The 22,495-nt window shown below is 45.7% G+C and overlaps 3 long non-coding RNA genes across 3 annotated transcripts; 2 read left to right on the top strand and 1 right to left on the bottom strand.

The window, feature by feature from the left end:
* Positions 1 to 5,500: 5,500 nt before the first annotated feature.
* Positions 5,501 to 15,280, bottom strand: LOC124651200. The gene is made up of 3 exons (XR_006987311.1): positions 14,676 to 15,280; positions 6,296 to 6,339; positions 5,501 to 6,197 (listed from the first exon to the last, which is right to left on the bottom strand). It is a non-coding gene; the product is annotated as an uncharacterized LOC124651200 (long non-coding RNA).
* A 1,198-nt stretch (positions 15,281 to 16,478) lies between these two features.
* Positions 16,479 to 18,920, top strand: LOC124654131. The gene is made up of 3 exons (XR_006988218.1): positions 16,479 to 16,733; positions 17,372 to 17,513; positions 18,735 to 18,920. It is a non-coding gene; the product is annotated as an uncharacterized LOC124654131 (long non-coding RNA).
* Positions 18,921 to 20,094: 1,174 nt separating this feature from the next.
* On the top strand, positions 20,095 to 22,131 carry LOC124654130. Its single transcript, XR_006988217.1, has 3 exons — positions 20,095 to 21,023; positions 21,327 to 21,493; positions 21,732 to 22,131. It is a non-coding gene; the product is annotated as an uncharacterized LOC124654130 (long non-coding RNA).
* The last annotated feature ends 364 nt before the right edge of the window (positions 22,132 to 22,495 follow it).

Raw genomic sequence — 22,495 nt, 5'->3', positions numbered from 1 at the left:
GGCTCTATATATATATATATATATATATATAGAGCCCAACTATTCTCGAACCCCCTTAAGAGTTATATATATAGAGCCCAACTATTCTCGAACCCCCCTTAAGAGTGGTTCTAGAATAGCTATTCTAGAACCCCCCCCCGAACCAACCGAACCAACTATGAAGCGAACTTCCCGCCCCGCGCGCCTCCCACCTCCCGCCCGCGCGCCACCCGCGACCTCACGCCCCGCCCCGCGCCGCCCACCTCCCGCGCCGCCCACCTCCCGCGCCGCACCGCGCCGCCCACCTCCCGCGCCGCACCGCGCCGCCCACCTCCCGCCCCGCCCCGCGCCGCCCACCTCCCGCGCCGCCCACCTCCCGCTCCGCACCGCGCCGCCCACCTCCCGCCCCGCCCCCGCGCCGCCCACCTCCCGCTCCGCGCCGCCCACCTCCCGCCCCGCGCGCCTCCCATCTCCCGCCCCGCGCGCCGCCCGTGATCTGGCCTACACTTCGCCGCTGCCCGTTACCCGTCCTACGCGCTGCCAACGCCGACCTCCCAGCCGGCGCGCCGCTGGCCGCGTACTGCCCTGTCGACCGGGCGCCGGAGTTCACCGGGCGCTTGACACAGGGAGGCGACCCATGCCTGTTGCCAGATCTCAGTTTATTCCCTGTGAGAAAAATAAATAAAAAACTCTAGAGTACAAAAAATAGGAAGTTCACATCTACAAAGACTCCGTAGTTCACATCTGCAAAACTTGGATGTTCACATACACAAAAATTGTAAATTTGGAAAAATCTCCAGATTTCAAAAAATCAGGAAGTTCACATCTGCAAGACTTGGTTCACACTCGCAAAATTCAGAAGTTCACTTTCGCCGAATTCAGAAGTTCAGAAGGCTGCATAACTAAACATGAAAAATCGGAAGTTCACTTCGAACGCAATAGAAGTTCACATTATTTTGGGAAGTTCACTTCGAACAAAAGACAAACACAACTCGGAAGTTCAATTTGAACATGTGGAAGTTCGCTATATTTTCAGAAGTTCACTTGCCACCACCGGGAAGTTCATTTACCTCCATACGGAAATTCACTCCCCGTATAGAAGTTCATATTTGAAATGGAAGTTCACTCTTACAATGTTGAGGTCCGTCTGGAAGTTCAGATGCAGAGAAGGGGAAGTTCAGATAGTGTAGATGCGACGGTAGTTCGCTATATTTTCTGAAGTTCACTTCAAACTAGACCAAAGTTTTGGAAGTTCGCCCTTTACAATATTGAAGTCCGTCGGGAAGTTCAGATTCAGGGGAGAAGAAGTTCACATCCACAGAAGTTCGCTATAATTTTATTACATGCCAGAAACTTTTATACCGCGATCGGAAGTTCACTAACAGATATAAAGGAAGTTCACTTCTATATTCGAGCACCTCATACACTCGTTTTTCCGGACGGAAATCATACGCATAGAAATCGTCCGTACAACCACCGATTGCGCAAATCGACCAACTCAACTTACAATTAGCACTAATATAACTCTACTAATACTCCAACATATCGCAATGCCACACCTAATCAATCTAGATGAGCCAATTTCGAAATGTTCTTGTGTCGGTGTTATCTTCACTTTTATGTATTTCTGAAATTAAACTAAAACCATTTAGAATTTGGAAAAACATTCAACATGAAAAAGATTCGCCTAATCAATATCTTTTCAACGCAATATCATTTGGAAAATTCCGATAAGTGGTTCGGAAATTAGCCCCAAAAAACAGTTCGAAAAACCGAGAAGTTCGAAAAAACGTAATCACGTATTTTTAAATCTGCTCTTAAACTGTAAAGAATTTAGAAAAGTGTTCTTCATGAAAAAGGTGCGCCTAGTCAGCACCTTTCCAACGGCATATCATACGCATCATTCCGATAAACGGTTTGAAAACTGGAACCCCAAAACTGTACAAAAATAGAGAAATCCACGAAAACGTTGTTTTGTATATTTCAAATTAGTTTTAATCAATGTAGAATTTGGGAAAACAATGAACACGAAAAAGTTGCGAAATTTCCGTGCGAATCCAACGGTATATTATACGCATCAATCCGATAAGCGGTTTGAAAATCATCATCAAAATACTGTCCGCACAAACATGCAATTCTGGTATTCCGTCGAGAAGTTCACTAGGAAAACACGCGGAAGTTCAGAAAGGGTTCGAGTATACCAGCACTATTCTGCAACCGGTTGCAGAATAATATTCTGAGCACCGACTTGTACTTTTCTGGACACAAGGTTGTACTTCCCGAATAACAGGGTTGACCTTTCTGTCGGAACTTACCTGAACTTCCCATTTTCTTCAGAGCTACTGATTACACTACAATTTTCTCAACCGTTTGGCGGAAATGTACAAATAATACACCGTTGGATAGATAATTAAAAACCGCAACTTTTTCATGTTTACAACTTTCACAGATTTTGCACGGTATAAATTTAATTTTGAAAATACAAAAACACTTATATATGGCCAGAAAACGAACTTTTAGTTCGATTTTCGAATCGCTTATCAAAACTGTGCAAATGATATACCGTTGGAAAGATAATGAAATTGCGCAACTTTTTCATGTTTTAGGTTTTTCCAAAATCCTTACAGTTTTTGAACAATTTTGAAAATACCGAAATTCGGACGTACTCAAAAAACGGGCGGAGTGTAATTTGGACGATTTGCATCAACCGTTTGTCGGAATGATGCAAATGATATGGCGTTGGAAAGCTATGGACTAGACGCAACTTTCTTATTTTAATTATTTTCTCTAATTCCTGACAGTTTAAGAGAATAACTTGAATTACTGTCCGCATGTTTTATGTGACGGACACCGAGTGATTTTCCCCGTGATTTCCATGCGGTATATTCAAACTATGGAAATTATATATGGTTGGAAAGGTCTCAAAATGGCGCATCTTTTTCGTATCTATCATTTTTGCCAACTCCGAATGATTTGAAAGTAATTTTAGAAGTTTTGAAATCATGTTTCCGGTATATTTTGTGGGATAACAATTTGAATTTGATAGATTAGATCCATTTATTTGTTGTAAAATGTTGTAGGTAATGAAATTAGATATATACTCTACCATATAAAGCTTTTGGTGATAATGATTGAAGTGGTTGGTGATCAAATCGATGAGATTTGAACAATAGATTTCCGCCCGGTAAAAACAGAGCATTGAACTTCCCTTTACACGTACTTGCACTTCTAGGGAAATGCGGTTGTACTTCTCGGCGCTGTTTCACGAAAGTGTTACAGTAAAATGACTATAAGTTTCTCATACGATGTCCGTTTGAGGTCCATGGCCACACAAAATGCTCAGCATAACCACGCACATCTGAACTTCCCGCGACATGTCCTTGTACTTTCTGGCCTTCGTGGTTGTACTTCCTGGAAATGTTTTGATACTAGTGTGTTTTTTACAAAAACTAGCACGTGTGCTTCGAAATGATAATTTTAGATTGTTCATATATTCTATTTAAGAGATTCTATACTTTCTGGATCCTAATATTTGAACTTCACAACGTTGCTATGTGAACTTATGAGGGGGTATTTTCTTGATGTAATTACCGCTTGTACTTCCTGTTGTCTCCGCCTGTACTTCTCGTAAGCACTGCTCGTACTTCTTTGCATATGACGGGATTATTTTGTTTTTTCCTACATTTGGACTTTGTCAGGTTTCTTGTACTTCCTATATTAAGTGGGTGTATTGCTTGTGTCGTATGGTTGTACTTCTCATTGTCAAGTATATGAACTTCCTTACGGGTGATGGGATTATTATTGTTTTTTGCTATGTGAACTTATGTGAGGGTATTTTCTTTGAACACTTTTAATTCATATAATTACCGCTTGTACTTCATGTTGTCTCCGCCTGCACTTCTCGGAATCACTGCTCGTACTTCCTCGCAGATGACGGGATTATTTTGTTTTTTCTACATTTGGACTTTGTCGGGTTTCTTGTACTTCCTATATTAAGTGGGTGTACTGCTCGTGTCGACTGGTTGTACTTCTCAGCATCAACTATTTGAACTTCCTCGCGAATGATGGGATTTTTTCTAGATTTGGATTTTGTTGGTTTTCTTGTACTTCCTATAATAAGTGCTTCTATTGCTCATGTTAAATGGTTGTACTTATCAGTCTCTAGTATTTGAACTTACTCGCGGATGACCGGATTACATTTTTTTGTACATTTGGATTTTCTCGGTTTTCTTGTACTTCATATATTAAGCTTTTGTACTGCTCGTGTCGAATGGTTATACTTCACACCGTCAAGTATTTTAACTTCCTCGTGGATAACAAGATTTTTTTTTCTACATTGGTTTTTAGTTGGTTTTCTAGTACTTCCAATATTAAGTGGGTGCACTGCTCGAGCCGATTGGTTGTACTTCTCAACCGCAAGTATTTCAACTTCACTTCGGATGACTACATTATTTTGTTTTTTCTACATTTCGATTTTGTCGGTTTTCTTGTACTTACTATAATAAGTGGTTGTACTTCTCGTGTCGAATGGCTGTACTTCTCATCGTCAAGTATTTGAAGTTCCTCACGAATGACGGGATTATTTTGTTTTTTCTACATTTGGATTTTGTCGGATTTCATGTACTTCCTATAATCGGTGGTTATACTTCCTATAATTGTTGCTTGTACTTCTAAAAATCGTTTCTTATACTTCCCGTGACATAAAAATTGAATGATTTATTATTTTTACTACACTACAAGGAAAATTGTGTGCTTCCTAACACTAATCAGTTGTACTTTCCCAATGTTGATGTGTATACTTTCCGAGAAATGAAATTAGACTCATACTCTACCATATAACACTTTTGGTGCCAACGTGGTCGGTGATCAAAATGATGAGATTTGCACAATAGATATCCGCACAGCAAAAAATAGAGCATTGAACTTCCCGTTGACATGCGCTTGCATTGCTCATGCAATGAGCTTGAACTTCCCAACACGATTTTACGAAATGTTGAATTGCCTACCTGTAAGGTTGATCTGCGCGCCTGTCAGGTTTTCACATTACACTTTTTTTTTAACAATTGAAGGATTGAACAATTGAAGCAAACGGTCATTACAAAATAACAAAAAAAAATCCGATATTGTTGTCACGGGAAGTACAAGAAATAATTTATATCCAATATCCACACGATGCATGTGTTCTTGTCGGCGCCACGAGTCCATGGCGACCATCACCGAAGATGCCCAGCTCTGGCTGCCAGCGCTAATACCAGACAAACGACGCTTCGCTGCCGCCGCCAGAGATCATCGCGGAACCCTTCCTTGTCACTACGCAGCTGATGTACCAAAATAAAGCAAACTCTGTTGTTGGATACCGAACAGTATGCGCATGAATAAGCTCCTCAGGAATTTAAATCAACACACATGCGTGGATTTCTAAGTTTCGGCTCTGAACCAGCTAACTACACACTGCACTGAACTAGCGAACTGAACTATCCAAACCTGGTGCACCGAAACACATAAAAAAGTAGGCTTCCAATTCAGAGTTTCAGAGTGAGCATAGAGCTTTATTATATATATATATATACTATCAATTAAATAGTTGCTCACCACGTATGCCTGAGTGAGCGTACATCAACAAGAGCTTAGAATGAACTCTGTCCTAGCAAAGAAAAACATGGCAGCAGTAACCGCAGCTGCTGCGCGCAGGAACACGATGACCTAGCCTGGAAGAGCCACATCAGCGGTAGAGGAAATAGAGTCTGTGGCGGCAGATGTAGGGTATGGGCTCATCGACTCATCGTCATGGAAGATGGCTCCCAGTTTCCGTCGTCCCTCGCGCGCGTATACAAGTGTGCTCCGAGCGGAGCTGATGGCAGCGTTGCACGAGGAAATGTGTCGACAGCGGACGGAAGCAGCGGCTCGCCGGCCACGGGGAAGAAGGAGCCACCACTACGGGGAAGAAGAGACACTTTCGACATCAGGGAAGGGAAGCGGTGGCATGCGGACCTCCAGGTGGTGGTGCGTGAGGGCATCCAATAATGGAAGCGGGCATGAGTGGTGCCACTGGCCAAGCGCGACCGTAGGGAGGGCCAGTGCGCCGCCGGCCAAGCGCGTTGTAGGGGAGGGGCCCTGCGATGGAGCACTGCGCCAGGGGAAGGGAGGAGCTCTGATGGTCGAGCTGCGCCAGTGGATCTCCGACAGCCGACGGCGCTTGGCCGGTCTCATAATTCCTCCTACATACACACAACGGGAAGCAAAGAAATGAGCACAACATGATTTAGTTTCAGGCTTGAAAGAACTGACCGGATCGGATCATATGCAGAGTACTGACTTCTCTGTTGAGTGCTTCATATAGCTGCCTTTAAGGCTGAATCACTGCAATCATTAGGAGTTCTCAGTGAGCGCTTGTCCAGTACATAACAAACTCAAAATTTAAAAACTACAAAATGCAAGAGGCTAGCCATGCATGAAAGAGAAACCAACAAGAGAACTTTGGGGGCACCAACCAATTTTTTAGCGGCGATCTCATGGCAAACTTTTGCAATCACAAACAAAAATCAACAAGAGAAAGAGAGATACAGAGTGTCTGTCTTTATTGCCATATCAAAGTGGTTCTCTGACGCTATGTACTTAACCTGAACTTGTGCCTGTACTGCCGACGGATTATGACTTGTACTTGACGAATGTATTCATTCTATGCAAAGTTTCAACATCAATACCGTTCACTTCGGTTGTGTGAACTGCACTCAATAACAGTCCCATACTGCCAATGATAATGCAATGCTTGTTGTAGGTGATATTCATTTTCTCAAAAGATTGATCTAAGTAAAAAAAGGAAAATATGGAGAGTACGGCGGCGTGTACTGCGGACGATGGATCATTTATACTTCTCCAAATGCATTTTTCTGAAAATCATTTATGTGTACTTCTATATAGATTTTTTTTCTAGAAAATTCAGAAGAAGAAAAAACAGGATATCACCTGGTACGGGGAAGGGCTACTGCCTGGTTCTCCGATGGAGGTTGAATTGGAGGCTGAGGGTTGGCAGCGCCTGTTATCACCAGAATTTGACCAAGTCAGAGGTGGGCCGCGATCAAGATGGATTTGAAGAATATACATAGAAGAAATACATGAATCGGCCTATTATGCAAAGTTTGGGCTAGGTGGCCCGTGTATCTGTAATATAGTAGATTACGTGTCGGTTAGTTAGAGTTTGCCTCGTGCACGGTTGGGATTATTCCCACGTTAGAAAGTCCCCTGGACTATAAATATGTATCTAGGGTTTATGAAATAAACAACAACCAACGTTCACCACAAATCAATCTCGGCGCATCGCCAACTCCTTCGTCTCGAGGGTTTCTTCCGTAAGCATCATGCTGCCTAGATCGCATCTTGCGATCTAGGCAAGCACAAGCTTATTACGTTGTTCATGCGTTGCTCGTACTGAAGCCTTTTTGATGGCGAGCAACGTAGTTATCTTAGATGTGTTAGGGTTAGCATTGTTCTTCGTATCATATGCTATCGTAGTGCAACCCTTGTACATCTAGCCGCCCTTACACCTATCTTAGGTGTAGGGGCGGCACCCCGCTTGATCATTATTTAGTAGATTCGATCCGTTACGGTTGCTCCTTGTTCTTCAAGGATTAGTTTAATATCTGCAATAGTTAGGCCTTACAAAGGGTTGGAGGATCCAGCGGCGCGTAGGGTGTCGTTTGCTAGTCCTAGACAGGATGTTCCGGGGATCAACCTCGTGTTGGTTTTTAGGCCTTGTCTAGGATCGGCTTACGATCACCGTGCGTGGCCGCGAGGCCCAATCGTGAGTAGGATGATCCGATTATGTGGTGAAAACCCTAAATCGTCATAGATCGCTTTAGCTTTATCTTGATCAAGCAGGATCACCATATGTTCGTACACCTCGTACGAATCATGGGTGGATCGGCTCCTTGAGCCGATTCACAGGATAACCTGAGAACCGATCGAGGCTCGTATTTAATGTTTACGTGTATGCCATGCAGGAAACTAAGCGAGGCATCTCCATCACCTTTCCGACCAGGTATAGGTCGGGTGGCACGCCCTTGCACCAGCATCGGACGTGCGTACCGCAGGCTTTGCGGGCCGTCGCTCGGAGGGACCGGGGCCAGCCGCAGCCCTAAGTTGTTCCCGGCTCTACTCGTGTTGCCCGTCGCTGCCCGCCTGTGGGTTTCTGACCGCAACACATTCTGGCACGCCCGGTGGGACAATCTTCGTCATCAACCACATCGCCATCTACATCTGAGATGGCGGACGGCACTCCAGTCACGTACGAGGATCTGACCGACGAGCTCAAGAAGAAGTATGACGAGGTCAAAGCTATCCTCGAAGCCGACCTCATCGGCTCTTTTCACGAGACCCGTTCACATGGCATCGGGTGGAAGGGGTTCTCGCCCGACGGTGCGCTCGATGGAATAGACCTGTCCGCCCCGTCGGAAGAACGCACCAGGTCCCTGCGTCAGGAGATTAACTATCTGGTGGCTCACTCGCTGCACCGCCACTCTGAGAACCTGGTGAACACTTTGGAGCGTGTCGCTCTTCGGGTGATCCAGGAGATCATGAGGCACCAGTACTCTCCGTCAAGACCAGCTCTCGGGACACACCAAGGAGAGATGCCACTCCAGTCCCGTCCACCGCTGCCATTTGCGTTGGCAACACCAGAAGTGCCGAATTCACCGGCATTCGTCGTCTACAAGATCGGTGGTGACCCTAGTGACTGCCAGTTCTTGCATGGGGCGCCTAAGGAGATCCCTCACGGGTACATGTGCACATACATGCCAGACTGCGGTAACTGGGCACTCACAAACCAGACCGCAACAGCAGGGACTTCTGGGAAAGCAGGAGGAACGTCAGCGACAGATCTTGAGAAGCAGACGTGGCTAGCTAAGTATGCCACTCCGACGAACCTCCAGAGCTCAGCTCCTGCAATTGGCTCAGAGCTGGAAAAGCAAGCATGGCTGGCTAAGTACGCCACCCCGGCGAATCTTCGGAGTTCGACTCCCGCAGCCAAGCACCGCGGATCAAATCAGTACCATACTGAGAGACCAGTTCGGCATGGTGCCGAAAAGGAGGACAATCGGCTATTCCAAGCCGTACCCCGACGAGTACGAGTTGATCCCGCTACCACCCAAATATCGGCTCCCTGATTTCTCCAAATTCAGTGGATCAGATGGTTCCAGCTCCATCGAGCATGTGAGCCGATATTTGGCACAGCTAGGAACGGCCTCGGCGTCGGATCCACTACGCGTGAGGTTCTTCGCACAGTCCCTCACGGGATCGGCTTTCGGGTGGTACACTTCGTTGCCACCGGACTCGATCCGGACTTGGAAGCAGTTGGAAGAACAGTTCCACATGCAGTATCACTCAGAAGCTTCCGAGTCTGGCCTTGCCGATCTAGCACAGATACGTCAGAAGCGTGGAGAAACTGTGGCGGAATACATTCAGCGCTTCAGAAATCTTAGGAACCGATGTTATTCGGCTCGTGTGACTGAAAAAGAAGCAGTCGAGTTGGCAGTGGTGGGCCTTGCATCGCCACTCAAGGACATGGCCTCCCAAGCAGACTACCCTTCACTGGCGCACATGGTTCAGAAACTGTCAGCATATGAACAGCGCCACCCGGACTTGTACCAGGACAAATTCAAGCGTGCGATAGTCCGAGTCGAGGCCGATGAAGACGAAGGTTCTGCGGGAGATCAAGAGGTAGCAGTGGCTGAATGGACTCGGGGGGCAACCCCCGTGTCCTGCAAGTGGGTTAAGCCACCAGGTCCGCCCAGAGGGTTCGATTTTGACGTGACCAAAACTGAGCAAATCTTCGACCTCTTACTCAAGGAGAAACAGTTGAAGATACCCGAAGGCCTCAAAATCCCCACGGTACAGGAGCTGAACGGAAAGCCATACTGCAAATGGCATAACTCGGTCTCCCATGCCACCAACGACTGCAGGGTGTGGCGTCAGCAGATCCAAATGGCGATAGAACAAGGACGTCTGATTTTCAACCAGTACGCCATGAAGGTCGACACCCACCCCTTCCCCGCCGTTAACATGGTGGAATGCACTTACCCTGAAGGTTGCCAGCCAGGATCCTCGTTCAGCATCAACGTGGTAGGACCTGGACACCATTCTAGCAAGGATGGAGACGAGGGCAGCTGCTCTCGTAGCAAGGACACAGAGGAGGCCGCTCCACGCGATCGGCTCCGTCACGATGGCAAGCGCTACGTCACAGAGGGAGAAGTAAAGAACATAAGATATCAGCGACCTCTCTCTGATCACCTCCTCAACAAGTATGTGAGTCAGTATAGCCAACGCCGGCGATCCAGCGACGATGACGATGAAAGAGATCGTCTGGATAGAGAAGCCAGAAGACATCGTCGGCATGATCGCGATGAGGAGGAGTACGAGCGCCGTGCCAAGGAAAAGTCAAGGGAGCGAGACGACGAGGATAGGCATCGGGACTGTCCCTTCTTCAGACACTGCTGGGATTCAGGAATGAGCCGATTGCCTACAATCGGCAATTGCCCAGAATGTAACCAGAAGAAGAAGGAGGCAGCTAACGTGTCCGTGTTCCAACGCCTAGGGCCTTTCCCGCCTCGAAGCAAACACGCTGAGTCCCCTCGGGTGGAAGATCTCGAGGATTTGGAAGACGATGAAGAAGAAGAAGACAGGTACCACCGGCCAAGGTGGTGCCCTGATGGACTCAGCCGTTCCCAAAAGCGTAGGGTTCAGCGGCTGCGCGGCTTGGAAGAAGCCGAAAGGTTGTACCTGCACACGCTAAGGAAGGCGCGGCCTGATCTGGCCGTGAAAATCCAGCGAACCCTGGATGAAGAGGGTCGACTACAAAAAATGGTGTGGCGCCCCAAGCAAAGGAAAGCCGATGATGAAACATCGGCTGGCACAAACATGGTGCTCATCCTTCCAACGGAGTTTAGTGCTCCAGGATTAAACGATGCACTCAATTTGGACGACGGTGAGTGCATCGACGTGACAAAGGATGGGGTTAGGCTGGTCTTATCCACCGGCCTGACCGTGTAGCAAGAACAAACTGATGAGAAAATGTGGCAAGGCCGATCCTTGGGATCGGCCCCAAAGATTTATGAAGGAACATTACAAAACCTTCGTTGAGCGCTTCGATCAATATGGAGGCCGATTCCAGCAATCGGCCAAAATTATCTTCACCACATGTTCTGCTTGTGTTCAACATCGACCTACTGGGCAGCGGTTTTACGTCGGCTGATGAGTCAGGGAAAATCAGCATTGGTCCTACCAGAGCCGACGTGCAAATACAGTGCCTGGGCTAACCACAAAGCCGATATCTGCAGTCACCTGGCAGATTCGGCTCGGGGGGCATCTAATCATTAGATGAACAGGTGTAGATGAACATGTGTGCAGTGAAACATTGGGGGCCGATAGAAAAAATCGGCCAGTAAAAAAAAAATTCTCATCGTTGGAAACAAAGCCGATGCATAGCCATCGACTCTAGTACAATTACATACCGGCTATGTGCTCAAGGCTCAGATTTTCGCCAAGATGGTTTTCGGTTTCCTTGAAAGGAATGTACAATGAGAGCAGCCTCAGCTACAATGAGCCGACAACCCTTTGTGCTAGTTCAGCGGTAACATCAGTGTGGCTGACTTTTCATGGTGGCTGTCTCGGATTGCCAGATTACCTGAGGTCAAAGCCTTTTGTTTAACCTGTGCATCCTCGCCGGTATTCTCGCCTTGATTAAGGCTCGGGGGGCAACTAACTTGTAGAGGCTCTGTTTTTGGGAGCCGATTGAAGGTGCATCGGCTGACCCTGCATCATAACCTTCTCCGAAAGCGGTGAGTTGTTGCAGAAGAAGACTGCTAAAGCTACGAAGAGGAGCCGGAAAGGGGAGCCGTCGTCTTTTACAGGGTTTGAACCGTCCTGTTGCTGCAAGAAAAGGAAAGAGACTGGATTCTCAAAATAGCCGATGGACAGTCATCGGCTATAGGATTGCGAAATATTATGGTCAGGTATCAAATCACAGTCTGAATTTGAGAAGTGCTTGACTGACGGTCTAATCGATATCTGAGTCCGGCTTCATGGGCGTCTAAGGGAAAAAGATCCGATACGTTGCTATCGGTCTTGGTGTGGCAAGCGGAAGGATTGAAATTGGATTAATTGAAAGATAAATTGGAAGAACAATTCTCATTAATTCAAAGGAGCGGCTTTACAAGAAAGAGCCGATGGCTCTCAAAAGGGGGATCTGGTGCCTAGTGCACTGCTACTACTAGTTCTACCCTACTAGTCGTCGCTGTCCTCATCGTCGCCGTCGTCGATGCCGTCGGTGCTGATCCCAGGAAGGTCCTCGTCGCTGCTGCCCCAGCCCTCGGCCGGAGCTTCTTCTTCCTCGTCATCATCATCATCCTCGCTGTCCGCCCAAGAGCGGAAGCGCTTTGTCGGCGGGTATCCGATGGAGGAGGAGGATTCGTCCTCCTCCTCTTCCTCCTCGTCATCATCATCGTCTTCGCTGTCCGCCCAAGCGCGGAATCGCTTTGCCGGCGGATGCTTAGCGGGGGAGGAGGACTCATCCTCCTCCTTTTCCTTTCCTTCCTCCACTTCTTCTTCTTCCTCCTTCCTGTCGGAGGAGGTGGGTTTCACCCAGGGATGGAGGTCATCTTCGCTTTCGCTTATCAGCTCCCCTTCGATGAGGAACTTGAGGTCGTCTTCCCCATCGGTCAGAGGCAGGTCGCCATCTGACCCGACGAATGCTTCGGGTGGACCGTCTGGCACATGGTCGAAGTTCCACTCCGGCTCGCTCGAGGAGGAAGACTGAAGGGAGAGGCCGGAGGAGACGGAGGAGGAGGAAGACATTGCTACAGGGAAAGAGGGTTTTTCGGTGCCGATAGCCAGAACAGAGGAAGATGATGAAGAGGGCTAGTCAATCGGCACAGTTAAATAAAGGAGGAGCCTAGTGGAGATTTAATGCCATTGCAGTTTCCGAGGAAGTGATGCTAAAGCTATCGAATTTTGCAGAGAAGTTGAGAAGACAAGGCATCATGATGAAGGATACTGCGACGGTTCTGCTCTGCCACGACATGACCCGACGAGGAAAAAGCAGGGTGATTTTGGAATTATCAATTCCAAAACCAGGGGGGCATGTGTTATCACCAGAATTTGACCAAGTCAGAGGTGGGCCGCGATCAAGATGGATTTGAAGAATATACATAGAAGAAATACATGAATCGGCCTATTATGCAAAGTTTGGGCTAGGTGGCCCGTGTATCTGTAATATAGTAGATTACGTGTCGGTTAGTTAGAGTTTGCCTCGTGCACGGTTGGGATTATTCCCACGTTAGAAAGTCCCCTGGACTATAAATATGTATCTAGGGTTTATGAAATAAACAACAACCAACGTTCACCACAAATCAATCTCGGCGCATCGCCAACTCCTTCGTCTCGAGGGTTTCTTCCGGTAAGCATCATGCTGCCTAGATCGCATCTTGCGATCTAGGCAGCACAAGCTTATTACGTTGTTCATGCGTTGCTCGTATCGAAGCCTTTTTGATGGCGAGCAACGTAGTTATCTTAGATGTGTTAGGGTTAGCATTGTTCTTCGTATCATATGCTGTCGTAGTGCAACCCTTGTACATCTAGCCGCCCTTACACCTATCTTAGGTGTAGGGGCGGCACCCCGCTTGATCATTATTTAGTAGATTCGATCCGTTACGGTTGCTCCTTGTTCTTCAAGGATTAGTTTAATATCTGCAATAGTTAGGCCTTACAAAGGGTTGGAGGATCCAGCGGCGCGTAGGGTGTCGTTTGCTAGTCCTAGACAGGATGTTCCGGGGATCAACCTCGTGTTGGTTTTTAGGCCTTGTCTAGGATCGGCTTACGATCACCGTGCGTGGCCGCGAGGCCCAATCGTGAGTAGGATGATCCGATTATGTGGTGAAAACCCTAAATCGTCGTAGATCGCTTTAGCTTTATCTTGATCAAGCAGGATCACCATATGTTCGTACACCTCGTACGAATCATGAGTGGATCGGCTCCTTGAGCCGATTCACAGGATAACCTGAGAACCGATCGAGGCTCGTATTTAATGTTTACGTGTATGCCATGCAGGAAACTAAGCGAGACATCTCCATCACCTTCCTGACCAGGTATAGGTCAGGTGGCACGCCCTTGCACCAGCATCGGACGTGCGTACCAGAGGCTTTGCGGGCCGTCGCTCGGAGGGACCAGGGCCAGCCGCAGCCCTAAGTTGTTCCCGGCTCTACTGTGTTGCCCGTCGCTGCCCGCCGGTGGGTTTCTGACCGCAACAGCGCCAGAAAGAGGAGACGGTGGCTCGTGTCCCGTGGAGGCGACGAGGAACCAGCGGCGGCGGAGGGGCCTGGCTGGTGGCGCGGGTCAGTAGCAGGGGCGCCCTGGCCTATGGCCGGGAGCTGCGGCCAATGCAGCGACATGAGGGAATGTTTGTGATGGCCTATGGCAGGAGGGAATGAGCTGCAACATGTGTGTTTCCACCAAGATCCATGCATTATAGATGAAGGGAGTGCGTTGGGTAAAGTTTATGCAACTGTTGGTCTGTGGATTTACGATGCACATGTGGTTTTGGCAACAAACATGGAGCACTTAAGTTTTAGACAAAAATGCGTTCAGTGCTAGCAGTTACTGTACTACTTATATAGCTAGAAGAATACTTGATTGGAAACGACTCATACCTGTGGAAGTGTCAAACACAGGTTCTTGTGTCATGTTTTGGGAACCTTGAAAACTAATATCACTCTGTTAGCAGGCTTGCAAGAGCTAATTCAGTTGCTGAAACCCTTGATCCTCTATCTGCAACGAGGCAAGACTGATAAGTACATGAGTGCATATTAGGCAGTACATGCGCTCGTATGCAAAAGAAATTGCAGACAACAAACTGCAGGTAGGTTCACTGGCCGACGATTGGCGAAACAAAGTGCACTTCCTACGATATTCAGTAGATGGAAATATGGAATCATAAAAACAAGAGAGAGAGAGACACACGCTCTGACTGAAATCAGAGGATGCAATCATTCTGCCCAATGAATCAATCAAAACAAGAATTTGGATCCAAAATCCAAATCGACATCCTTGACTGAATTCACCATGGTCACAAACGACAGCAACTCTGGTTACGGAGCTAACAGCGCGCTGCCTGACGAAAACAACGCTGCTTAACGATTATGCTTCCCTCTGGTGGGAACCTGGGCGACGTGAGGCGGCAGAGGTGGGCGACTGGCGTGGCCGCGCTCTGGCCGGTGGCGGAGGTGGGGAACTGGGACGGCGGGGGCGAGATCAGTGGGTCACCAGAGATGGAGCGTGGAGCGGCGGCGCTAGAGCAGCGAGCCGGAGGGCTAGTGCAGGGGGGCGACGGGCGGCGACGCGGGAGTCCGTCGGGCGGCGGCGCTGGGGCAGCGGCGCGGACAGGCAGATCTGTCCTGGCCGGCGGCGAGCAACAGGGAATCGGGGAGGGATTTAGTTGGGACAGGCTAAAGGTAGGTGAAGCTTTTCCTCGATCGTTGTCTATATAGGGGAGGCGGTGCTCAGAATAATATTCTGAACACCGGTTTCAGAATAGTGCGACCCTATATATATATATATATATATATATATATATATATATATATATATATATATATAGGACATATTCATACTACACCCGGGTGTAGTTACACCCACGTATGTTTCTCATAATCTAGAGAGTATCTATCATACCGGAGAGTATGTACATGTAGTATGAAGTATATAAGACTATTTTGGTAGTATATATAATACTTTGTAGGTAGTATGTACATTTTTTACGTATACTCACTTTTTACGTATATAAATAAATGTATTTCGGATATATAGTGCAAACTACATGCTCACTTGCATTTTTTTCACCAAACTTGATTTAGAATATCTTAGATATAGTGTAAGAACATACTCAAACCGATAAAGTATCGTATATACTTTTGTATGGTAGTATATTAGATATGGGTGTAACTACACCTAGGGGTAGGAAGTATTTATCCTATATATATATATATATATATATAGAGCCCAACTATTCTCGAACCCCCATAAGAGGGTTCTAAAATAGCTATTCTGGAACCCCTGGGTCCGAAAACGTTCTACGCTGGAAGCCTGGAACCAAACCCACTCGCCGCGTAACCGAACTCCCGCACGCCTCCTCCCTAGTCTCTTTCCCCACCCACCGACCACTGCCCAACTCCCGCCCCACCTTCTTCCCCGTCGGCGGCCCAACTCCCGCCTCACCTTCTTCCCCGTCGGCGGCCTAACTCCACCGCAGCCCCACGCCTCTACCAGCTGCAGGTTACCCACCATCCTTGATGCCGGTTCCAGCCCCAATCTGGATCGATTGGCAAGCCCGCGCGTCGCCCCTGCCGGCCATCTCCCTACCACGGCCAACCACCTAGCGCACGGCCCCTGCCTTGGTCGGCCACGCCGCGTACCACCCCTTCTGGCGAGATCTCTTCCCCGGCTAGCCACCCCCTTCGCCATCCCTCCTTCTCCCATTTTCTGATCCGTCAAGGAGGATGCCATGGCCGCCACTTTGAACTCCATGGCCAGCGGCGGTTCACATGCCCAACCGAAGGCCCTAGATCTGCTCTGAATTTCCGTTGCTGCACCGCCACTGGAACCTGAGTGGACCACTGCTGCTCCCGGCATGATGCGTGCTGATGCATAAGAATGCAGCTGACGCGGGTACTGAACCTGTACGAGGGTGCTTCTGAACTGCATATAGTTTGGTACGTTTTCTTATTCTGAATCTCCACCAACTGTTTGTTCAGCTAAATTATCTTACTAGCTAGCTCTTTGTTCTGATGGGATGGATCGGAAACAGATGAGCAATACCTGTGTGCTCAAATAATGTTAATATAGTAGCTCACGTACCGCACTTGAAGTTCTGATTGCTTGATGTTATAACATAGTGATACATGTGCACTTATCTGCATTGCCTATGAAGCATGTAAAGTATATATACGGTTTTAGATTCATATGCTAGTAATTAACTGGCTTGTTTTTGTTTGCAAAGTATTGTGGGGAACAAATTGCAGAAACTGTCAATGCAACCTGGCAGGGTATTATCATTTAAGAGAAAGATGCTTGTTTTCACTTGATTTTCTTGCTTATGGGTAGATGTGTGAAGTGTTTTGTTGTTTCTGTTTTTGTCTCCGAAAGTTCATTATCTGAGGAGAAAATTAGAAAGGTTTTTATCATCTCTATAGGCCTAATGGAGATGAATGGATTTATGCTTAACTAGGAAGAGTTTTATTTGTTGGTGAAAGGATGCTATAAAATAGCACTTAGGATTTTTCGAAAGAGCTCTCTGTTCATGTTGGACTCTAATGGACGATTTATTCATTGCATCTAGTGTTGATGGCAGGCAGTCCACATGCAGGAAAACATGAAGTGAATTGGTCAGTATGAAGAATTTCAGAGATGAAAGAACTTTAAGTGCGCAGAATGCCTTCGGTAAAGGTGGTCACTACTGCTGTTTCATAGACACCAGCAAGCCCTCGTCCACGGTATGAACTGCTGAATTGTATTAGTTACGTGGACTGCTATTTGGATAAGGATTTGTTGCTGGTTTTGTTTTACAGTTGTAGTTGTCGCTGTACTGATTTTGATCTGCCAGTGGCTTGTCAATGAGATTTTTTTACGCATAGTTTATTTTGATTGGTCAAAGTTCAGATGATTACGGAGCACATAAATAGTTAAATCCTAGAAGTTCATATGATCTATGCGTGAAGCTCGCCTCTTCTTTACTTGGGGAGTTCGATGTGTCAATTATTTTTGTCGGCAAGTTCACACCATTTTTCTATCGAAGTTCACTTTCTCCATTGTGAAAGTTTGGCTTTATTTTTGTGTGGCAGTTCAGCACACATATTACTTAAAAAGGTTGATGTTATGTTCCCTGTTGCCATCACTATTTTTGGTAGTAAGCACCAATATAATTCAGAAGTTTTGAACTTTAAAAAAAGTGAAGTCCAGTTCGTCTCATGCTCGAAGTTTGTCTTCTGTTTGTCTCTCTGCAATTTTTCATCCGGTAATGTGCATTGCTTAACTTTCTTTATTCTATTAGCTATCATGATATTCAGTATTCACAAGCTATTGGATTCATGTGTTTGGGCCAATTCATCTATTATTACTCACTTATATTCTGTTAAGCTAGCTAGATTAGTACTATATAAGTTCACCATGCCCCCATCGAGAGTCCACCGTGCTCCAGACCGGAGTCCACCAACCTCAGAGCTCGCGCGCAACCCCTGCGGATGCACCAGTCCTACCCCCTTGCTGGAAGTGCAGGTGCATATAAACCGGCAGAACATTGTTCCAATATCAGAATCACGTAGTGTTAGACAAAATATTATGGAAACATCGATGCATAGTGAAGTTTAGATGATGAACATCTGAAGTTCAATTGATGAACAGTGAAAGTTCATGGAGAGAGAGAGAGAGGGGCAGACAACTATTTTTCTATTGCTTCTACGTTCATGTGAAAATGAGCAACATACAATTTTGATTACGCTTAGTCACCCCTTTACCTTGATATGGAGCATGTCATTGCGGACGGGAAGGCAACATGGCACTTTACATGATGCTTGATAGTGGGCATATTCCAACACTAGACAGATAATTGTTGGCTGTCAGTTTCTTTGCAATCATACGGTTTTTCATAGAGCTGCATTATTTGTTTTCTTATCTGGTCTTTCACAAGTTAACATTTTTAAACATCATACTTGCAGTGTTTGGTTCAAAAGTTCTGTTATTTGGGACACAAATCTGACTGGCAACGACGTCACCCATAAAAATGTAAAAGAAGCAGTTCAGGATCGACGTTGTGGAAGTTCGTTGGTAGCAACGACGGGTGTCCACCAACAGCTGGTTACTTATATCACCTTTTGGGACAGTCCCTTTCTTCCTCTCTATGTATGCAAGTTAGGAAGGGCGGGCCTGGTGCAGCGGCAGAGCCTCACCGCCTGTGACCGAGAGGTCCCAGGTTCGAGTCGCGGTCTCCTCACATTGCACTTCGTGAGGGTAAGGCTTGCCACTAACACCTTCCCCAGACCCTGCACAGTGCGGGAGCTCTCAGCACTGGGTACGTCCTTTTATGTATGCAAGTTAGATGTTGTTTAAAATTGCAAACCCGCTTGTCCACATAAGCATAAAAAAGTGAAGTTCACTTTTATAAAAAATGCAAGTTAGCTTTTATTTAAAATGCAAGCTCGCCACATCAGCATAAAAATGTGAAGTTCACTTTTATTTAAAATGCAAGTCCGCTTTTATTTAAAATGCAAGCTCGCTTGTCAACATAAGCACAATAAAGTGAAGTTCACTTTTATTGAAAATGCAAGTTCGCTTTTATTTAAAATGCAAGCTTGCTTGTCCACATAAGCACAAAAATGTGAAGTTCTCTTTTATTTGAAATGCAAGTTCGTTTTTATTTAAAATGCACGCTCGCTTGTCCACATAAGCACAAAAATGTGAAGTTCACTTTTATTTAAAATGCAAGTTCGCTTGTCCACATATGCACAAAAAGGTGAAGTTCGCTTTTATTTAAAATGCAAGTTCGCTTGTCCACATAAACACAAAAATGTGAAGCTGGTTACTTAAATCACCTTTTGGGACAGTCCCTTTCTGGTAGATCAGGTTTTAGAGATACACTATATTTGTGGCTTGTAAGTGTTTGTGTTTATGCTTGATAGAAGAAATTTTATTTCTTCTTTGAAATTTAGATGCAACTAATAGACTTGATCCTAGTGATCTGTTTGTGTAGAATGAATCATGCATGTTGATCTAGGAAATGCATTGTTGCTTGTGGATGATCTATTTTTGTGATTTTTATGCCGATAAGATCTATGAATTTATTTTTTGAAGTTCACATTACTTGATTGGCGTAGTAAAACTTATATCATATGTGAAGTTTGCTTTTTTATATATGACTTAACTATCATCACATTGCCCACAAAGCAGCATTGCAACGAGCTGGGAGTTCTTTGCGGCTGGCTCCCACGGTTGTCACTGCAAGTCATGCTCTTCTTATCACATTGATATTTTCCTAATCCCTGCATGTGCACTCTTGTTCCATAGCAGTCCACATGATGATCGGCAGTCCACATTGCATCAAACCAAGAAGTCAATATGAAAAGAGGTATTTTTTCTAAATTATTAGAGAATGCACTTTGTTTGTCCCGGAAGGTCACAGCTTCTATCCAGGAAAGTTTAGTGTGTATACACATAGTTGTGAAGTTCACTTTATATTTTCTGGAGTAGTACATTTCGTCCAGCATGGGAGTTCACACTTTTTTGTCGATGTGAACTACAGTGCTGCCAGGCATTAATGCATCGATCAGGCAACCTAGACAATGCATGGAGCCCTGAATTTCAGGTGCGCCACCATGGTCTACCAGGAGCACCAAGCGTGAACTCCTGTCAATTTCTTTTGCGTTTTTATTTCATGAGAAAAATTTCACTTGAGAATTTGAAAAGCGTCACTAGACCTGAGCTTGTACGTGTATGGTTATGAACTTGCGTATTTTTTAGTTCTTTATTTTTTATGGAAAAAAATGAATCAAGCATGGGAAAAACATGGTACAAGTATGTGCAGATGTGTGTCTGGCTATAAAAAGTAGAAGTTCCTTTAGTTTACAAACAAAGTTTATGTTTCATTTTGTACATGCTCACTACTGTCGGTTCATCTAGAAAAAAAATAGCTTTTCTATGTGTACACATAAAATCAATTCATGTGTGCTTTATTTGTTGTTTGCTATGGAGAAGTTCACTAATTTGTTTTTGGAAAGTTCACTCTTACGCGGTTAGCTATGTCTATGGGTAAGTGTCGATGGTACAGACATAGAAAACTAGAAGTTCGGATTTAATTGTTGAGCGGTGCAGTTCACATGGGCGTTGGCGAACATCCCTCGGTGCACATACCTCCGCATCGGCATTGGTGAACATCAGTGCACACCAAGTTCCTTGTCGGGATGAGATGTTTTTGCAACTGACTTGCTATGAAGTTCACATCTCTTTTTAGGGTACGTAAGCGTGAGGGGAAAGACGTTTAGTTAAACACTACAGTAGCTAATATGTTGTGGCACAGTTCATCATTGCTCATGATATGTTGTTGGATGTTGTTGATGTATTATCTGTCGTGCAGTTTCCATTGATGCATTAGCTGCTGTAAGCTACTATCGATGTTCATGTTTGGATTTTACCCCTTCTCGTTCGATGTTAATGCTTAGTTATTTACCAAGATGTGGATAGAGAATTTCACTATTGTTTTTTTGGGAAGTTCGCTTAGTATATGATCTGAACTGAGCTGTTGCTTTCTTCATTAGTCATGGCCATGCAGGGAGTTAGCTTCATCTCTAGAAGAACTTCAATTTGGGTTGAAAAGAGCACTGTCATGGACTCCTGCAAGCACAGCTCTAGACTTCCGCGAGTGACAGTGTGGTCTTCACGACCATTGTCGTTGCCGCTGCTGCTTCAAGCGACATGGTGTCTGGTTAATCTCTTTGAACCTCTCTGAACTTCTTTGATTTTCTCTGTTTTATGCAGCCAATTTAACTAGATAGCTTTTTCTTCACTGCAATTCTTGAGAAAGGAGATATAGGAGAACCACAGTACATTGTTCTTATGCCCTAGGTGACATCAAGCCTTATAATTATGCAGATTGGAATACTTTTTTTCTTAATCCAAACATGGTGCACTGATGGTATATCTGATCCTTTCCTTTTTCTCAGGTTCTAGCGAGCAGTCGTTGCGCTGCTTCACTCTGCTGTCGGCGCCCGTGAGCTTCTCTTAGCTAGTGTGGTCCGGTCGTTGCATGTTGACATAGGGCTGTACGCAGCCTTGGAGACACAAGTACTTGCCTGCCCACGACGTAGCTTCGTTTTTGAATATGTTGTAGGGGTAAACGTTTTTTTGTGTTACCTGTTGAGCAACTGCTCGTGAGAGCTGATACTATTTTTCTGTAAATTTGTGACACCCCTTTTTCCCATGTCGGATAGAGAGCTGAGAGGTTCAGAGAGGACACGTGATGTGAAGTTCAGTTAAGACTACATTGAAGTTCACATAGCCCATCTTATGTGAAGTTCAGAGAAAAATAGTTTGTTGAAATTTAGTTACTTTTAGCTGAAGTCATTGAACCATACTGTGCTTGTTTCTTTTATTTAATTATTTTCCATCGAATCCCGGAAAAATATATTCCCTGTAGTGTCCAGGGAATGTAGAATGCACGTTGGATTTGCTGATTCTAAAACTTGGACATTGTAGAGATTTGTTGTGTTTGAGGAATGTAAAATTTCCATCTAATGTGAAGTTTACTAAGAGTACAAAGTTCACATTAGTACTTTGATTAGGAGGTTCACGCATGCATATGAAGTTCACTTCTGTCAAGAAGTTTGTCGAAACTTCTCTCTGGAAGCTCACTTTTGTGTGTGCCGAAAGATCATTTGTTCTGAATGGCACGGTGCAAGTTTGAAGTCCAGTTTGATTTGATGGGAAG

This window comes from Lolium rigidum, chromosome 5, assembly GCF_022539505.1.
Source record: "Lolium rigidum isolate FL_2022 chromosome 5, APGP_CSIRO_Lrig_0.1, whole genome shotgun sequence".
Classification (NCBI taxonomy): domain Eukaryota; kingdom Viridiplantae; phylum Streptophyta; class Magnoliopsida; order Poales; family Poaceae; genus Lolium; species Lolium rigidum.
This window is presented reverse-complemented; position numbering and strand designations above follow the sequence as displayed.